Source organism: Sceloporus occidentalis, unplaced genomic scaffold (assembly GCF_023333645.1).
Source record: "Sceloporus occidentalis isolate IW3139 unplaced genomic scaffold, rSceOcc1.0.p SCAF_20, whole genome shotgun sequence".
In the NCBI taxonomy this organism is placed as follows: domain Eukaryota; kingdom Metazoa; phylum Chordata; class Lepidosauria; order Squamata; family Phrynosomatidae; genus Sceloporus; species Sceloporus occidentalis.
Window position 1 is genome coordinate 13,839,712 of NW_028317000.1, and position 6,357 is coordinate 13,846,068.

Sequence of the window (6,357 nt, forward strand, 5' to 3'; positions counted from 1 at the left end):
GGAATTCTGGATCTTCCATGCGCTCCAGAGCAAAAATAGAGCACATTTCTCTTCCTTAATGCTGCTTTTCTGTAAGCATGCTTTTCATGTGTAGCCAAAAGAGCCTCTTTTAGGAGTCTATCATACGGAGGAAAATTGGACGTTTAAACAGGGTTTATCCCATAAAACAGCGCAAATACTATGATTTTTTCACATAGCGGCCGTTATCCTGGGAGTAACCAAGGAATAAACCGGCCGATAGACAGCAACAAATCATTCATGTTTCATTGAGTGATCATTAATTATCATCAATGCATTGCCTGGTTATTCCTGGGTTAACGGGGCTTTAATCGCTTTTGATCGCAACGTCGTGCGGAAAAACTTTATCGCAATGGCGTGGTTTTCAGGGGATATCCCCACGATAATGGTACTTTATTCACGACGTCGTGTGAAAACCTTAATCGCGGATGTGCGGTTTTCGAGGGATAAACCCTGTTTACGTTTCCAATTGTCCCTGTGTGATAAACTCCTTATTACAGGTGGAGTCTCCCTTATCCGAAATGCTTGGGACCAGAAGCATTTTGGATTGTCGGATAGCTGTATTTACATATACCATCCTCTTAGAGAGGGGACCCAAATCTAAACACAAAATTCATTTCTCCTTCATATATTATTATTATTATTATTATTATTATGTATATCCTGTCTTCATAGAATGATAGAATGATAGAATCGTAGAGTTGGAAGAGACCCCAAAAAGGGCCATCCATTCCAACGCCATTTCTGCTATGCAGGAAATCCAAATCAAAGCATCCCCATTGACAGATGGCCATCCAGCCTCTGCTTAAAGGCCTCCAAGGAAGGAGACCCCACTACACTCCGAGGGAATGTCTTCCACTGTGGAACAGCCCTTACTGTCACAGGTTCCTCCTAATGTTGAGGTGGAATCTCTTTTCCTGCAGCTTGCATCCATTGTTCTGGATCCTGTTCTCTGGAGCAGCTGAAAACAAGCTTGCTCCCTCCTCAGTATGACATCCCTTCTAATACTTAAACAGGGCTATCAATTCACCTCTTAACCTTCTCTTCTCCAGGCTAAACATCCCCAGCTCCCTAAGGCGTTCCTCATAGGGCCTCATGGTTTCCGGACCCTTCACCCTTCCTCCTGGCATAGGAGCACAAGGCAGTATACCCCTTATGAAGGTAATTTTAAACAATGTTTTAAACAATTTTGCGCATGAAAGAAAGCTTGTGCACATCGAACCAATAGAAAACAAAGATGTCGCTCTCTCAGCCACCCATGAAAAAAGGTTTTGTTGGGATATTTCAGGTTTTGGAATGATAGATAAAGGGGACTCAATCCGCACTGGGTTGTTGTGTTGGTTCTTTTAAAAACAAAAAACCTTTGCACATCTTTTGAAATGACCCTGTGGCGATTCTGATTGTTTTAAGTTTTATGTCTTTTTCATTATGTCTTAAAACTGTGAGATTTAAGATTTCTGGAGCCTGCTGATCCTGTTTTGTGCTGTGCCTCCGCTTTGTTTGCTGGCATTTAATGGTCCGGAGGGTGTTTTGAGGGAGGGAAGGAACAGGGAAAGAGGGGAAAGATATTTCATCAGCTTAAAGGTAACTTCTTGGACAGGTTCCTTGCTGCTGGTGGTCTTTGGGCGACGTCCCATTCAGTGGTTGCATCACGGGACGCGAGCTCAGTTTGGAGAGCGAAACCGTGCAGCGGCGCAAAAGGGCCAAAGTAGCTCCATTAGAGTTGTGCGGGTGCGTGCTCCAGCTAGGGTTGCCACCTTGCAAACTGGAGAGCGCTCCTGCCCCCTTAAAGGTTGTGCCGGAGCTTCCCATCTTTGTGGTTGTTGTTGTTGTGCGCCTTCAAGTTGTTTCTGACTTATGGCGATGCTAAAGCATGAAGTTGTCTTATAAAATAAAAAAAGAGGGTGAGTGTGCCAAAGTGACCAAGGGAATGCAAACACAGTGACCTCTTCCAGCTCCTTCTATAATCTATATCATACCTACACTTTATCCCATGACATCCCCCCTGCAGCAACACACAAGAAAAACCATCCGTGTTGTGAACGCTTTATTTGTGACCACAACCTTGTCTGGAGGGTAAAAAGGGGTATATCTGCTTTTGCCTCTTCCCTTCTTTCCTTGGACGATGGGCCTTGCTGCTCCCAGCCTGGATAGAGGAATGAAGCGAAATATCTCTTCCTTTCTCTGATGTTGAGGGGAAAGGTTGGGAGCCTCCTTCCATGGGTCACTGCCTCCTCTTTCTTTCGCCCCCAATGTCCAAGATGGTTCCTTTGACAGGAGACTGGGTTTTGTAGACTTGTTGAGGTTGAGGATGAGCATCTTTTGGACCGTGGAAGTAGGAGGAGGTTGTGACCTTCGTCCGAGGTCTCCTCTTTGGAGCGTCCGGCAGAGGCTTGTGAGGTGGATCCTGAATGGTTTCTACGTTCGTAGGCTGGTCAAGGTCTTGCGTGTCCTCATCTGGAGGGACAGCAGAGGAGGAAGAGGCTACTGGGGGTATAACAGGATGCCGACGGAAGGCCTCAGGAACAGCCCCTGCCCACGGCGTGGATGGACCTGAGCTGGCGACCATTCCTGGGGACGCGGGTGATGGCCACGTCGGCCTCCGGGGCAACAGTCTGGTTGGATGGATGTTCAGGTCTTCCGCTGCGGTTGTTGATGGTGACATTGCAGTGTATTGAAGTGACTGCTTCACCTGCCAGGGAGTGGATGGAGGCGAGAGGCCCCAAGGCGATACGGGGGGGATGGTGGTGTCCGGTGTGGAGAGGACGGTGATGGTGGACACCATGTGTTCCCGCAGCTTTCCTCCTTCGCCCCTTTCTCCTCCTTGGGCTCCTAGATCCTTCTCCATCTTCTTCTCCCTGGCTTCTTTCTCCCATCGCTGCCGGAACTCCTCCAAGGACCGCTCTACCCAATAATCTAGGAGGAGAGATGCCCGTCTCGCCTTGCGGGCATCTGCCTCCCTCAGCTGCCGCTCGGCACGCCGCATTATCTCCTCCATCCGCCGCCTCTGAAGGATATCTCTCATTCTTTTGGCCTCCTCCGCCCGGCAGGGACCTACCTCCCAGACACTGCGCTTCAGGTAGTCTCCTCCCTTGGGCTTCTTCTCCAAGCCTGGAATTGGGGGCAGCACCAGCATTCCCAAAACAGGAGCCTCCACGGTCTTTCCCAAGGCTTTTGTGCTTTCTGTGAAAGGGTGGCCCTCCTTCATTTTTCTGTTTCCCAACACAAACACGGGAATTCGAGGAGGGTAGAGAAGGCCCAAATTGGTGGCAGGAAAGGCGAAAGGCAGCAAGGAGGGCCAGGAAGTGGCATAAAGGGCAAAAAAGGCCTCTCTCTCTTTGGGGCAGATTTGCCAGAGAGGCAGGGCAGTGTGAGAGAGGAGATGATGCGCAATGGGGCATTGTGACGCTGTTGGCAATATGGAGGGTCCCCTTTTCCCCTTTGGGCCCATCTCCTGTTTGAGGAACTTAAAGGGCTCCTTTTCCAGCAAGGGATGCATAGAAGAAAGACCCTCTTGGACAGGTGCGGCTTGCGACCTGAGAAGCCACACCTGAAACAAACTGGATGCAGTTCTTCTGGGCACCACGGTTCAAAAAGGATGTTGGCAAGATGGAGCGTCTCCCACCAAAACGGTGAAAGGTCTAGAAACCATGGCCTCATTGACACTACATAATAAACCGATGTTTGAGTCGAAGTGATGAAGCACCGAATAGATGTCCACACTGTTCAAACCGTGATCGAATCTGTCCGTTTCAATTTACTCCACTTCGACAGGATCGAATCAAAATGGAGTGGCGTCACAGGGGTGACCATGCCACAGGGGACCAAATCCAATTGACAGTGTGTTCACACTTGCGCCGAATTGATTTATTTAAAAGGATTGGTCAGTATGTGAACTGTGTGTGTTTTCACTGTTTGTATGCTGCCTTGACTCCCAGTTCAGTGGGCCCTTGGTATCCATTAGGGTTTAGTTCCAGGACTTCCATGTGGGTACCCAAGTCCATGGATGATCAAGTTCTATTAAATAAAACGGCATAGGAAAATGGTGTCCCATCTATAAAATGGTGAACTTCCCGGAAGTCAAAAGGAGTGCACTTTGTCGACTTGGCGTTCGGATTCATGTCGCATTATTTCTCATTGGTGTCATTGGGATCGGATATAGTTCGTCGCGGACCAAGGCCAGAAGGTGATAGCCATTATGGGCATCACAGTCTCCTTTGAGAGCAAAAAACCAGCCATGAAGGAGACTAGAGAACGTAAAGACCCAAAAGATGACCCACTTGCTGATGTACTGATACAAAGGGAGTACAAGGTCTCCATCCTCATACTACTGGCTGGATATTACCAATCCACATATTACCCTGACTGGTTTGGATCCAGCAAATGAGCCTCTGCTGAGAGTTTGTGGGGTGAGAAAGCTCTATGCTAACATTACAAGCTAATGGCATCAGACACCATTAGATGGTTCCAAGTCGAGATATTTACATTGAGCACATTTCGGGCCATCGACTGTATGAGGAATGAGTGACTACTCCTATAGCAAAGGAATTATGATAAGCTTGGAAACACTGTCTTCCTACTAGAAACACTCTTATTTTATAGTATGCAACGGTTTGGAGATACTAGCGGTCACTCATCTGTGATCTAAACGGAAATTATATTTTCCGTCTCCTTTAGTGTGCGCTTTTTCTTTCAAAGTATGTTTTAAGTATTTAATCTATTCCAGGAATGAGGTTTGCTTTACATGTATATTATTTGCATTTACATGTTGTATCTTTTCTCAGTTTGCATCTGATATGCACTGTGCTATCTATTGCTCATATGTTAAGTTGCATTTGCAAGTATTAGAGAACATAATGCAACTTAACATATGAATAATTGATAGTACAGTATATGTCAGATTTATTAAAGGGGTTAATCCGTTCTTATTAGTTTAATAGCAGATATGTATGTATTTAAGCATGTTTATGGACTTAAATGGATTTGGGGGCGTGGGAGATGGGATAGAAACTTGCTCCAACCATCCAAACCATCAACCTGCTATTGCAATATTTCCACGAATGATGGGACTCCAATTTGGGAGAATTACTATGACAAAAACAAAGATTCATTTTAGCTTTAACTTGCTTTTTTAAAAACAATGATAGGCTTTTATCATTATTAACACTGTGTTTTTTTCCTCCCAGCTTCTTGCCTTCTTACCTCTGGCTGGACTTTCGAAAAGCAGGCACCAAAGTGAGTTTGGATCGAACCTTGATCCCTGAACCTGAGGTGGGTTTTGGAGCTTTTTGTTTCTCACAAGTCCTTTCCTGCTGCTCCTAAGAATAGCCTCAGTGTAAGAGGAGCCGGCTTAAGAAGAACGGAGGCTTCATTGGGTTATGCGAATGTTGGCAAAGTACAAAGAAGCCAAACCTTTCTGCGATCCGTCCCAAATGTGGGTTCGCAATAGTCTGGGCAGAATAGGCTCAACAAATATCTTGCAAGCTGATAGAAATATCAAAACAGGTCTTGCTCCTGTTAACATTGGATCAGGCCGACTTTGAGCTCAGTATTGCACTTCGCAAGTGTATTTATGCCAATGCATTTTGAATGTTAGTGAATACAAATTGATGCAAGGAAAGGTGCAAAATTTTGCCGTTTCTGAGTGTCATGGCCTCTCGCTCATTTCTCAAATGCCCAATATTCTCAGACTAAAAGATCCAACTTGTATGTGTTTTAGATGCCTGGAGCCATTCTGGCAGCGGTAAAGAAGACAAATTGGTGCATCGGAACATGTGTAAAGTGAAGACCAAACAGAAGCATGCCTTTGTCCATCTGAAAGTAGAAAAATGCCTTCCAAGGAGGAACGTTGGGATCTCAAGAGGCGGCTGAGTCCCTTGTGTCCTGATTTAGAAAGTGAGTTTGCTGTGTAAATTTGGGAACCTGAAGTAAAGCTCAAAGTAGCACAAGAGGGACTTTTTGGCTCCAGTTCTTTCCTGACATCTAGCACCTTTTCTTTATTAGCTGTGCATTTATTCTCGAAGCTGACAGCATCTAAGGAAATCTTCCCTTGTATTTGGGTAGGCGAGTGGGTTTGAACATAGGAATCTATTGCAATATATATTGCTGTAGCACACATACTTCTCGTCCTGCATCTTTGGTGCAAATGAGACCCATGGAGACCCTGGCTCTCCTCCTAATCTGTGTCTGTATGGGACGCACCATAGGGACACCCCGATGGGACAGTCTCTCCCTTAAGACCCTCCTGGATCTGCCGCAAAGGGGGAATCCTTGGCTTGCCAGCAGCTGTCTTCACCCAGCCTGGTTGGTAGGGACACTTGTGCTGTTCCCTCCCTCTTG

At 46.3% G+C, this 6,357-nt stretch overlaps 1 long non-coding RNA gene across 1 annotated transcript; it reads left to right on the forward strand.

Annotated features, from left to right (window-relative positions):
* Positions 1 to 5,945, forward strand: LOC149302112 (uncharacterized). The gene is made up of 4 exons (XR_016272120.1): positions 1 to 71; positions 1,071 to 1,179; positions 5,205 to 5,289; positions 5,738 to 5,945. It is a non-coding gene; the product is annotated as an uncharacterized LOC149302112 (long non-coding RNA).
* Positions 5,946 to 6,357: the final 412 nt, after the last annotated feature.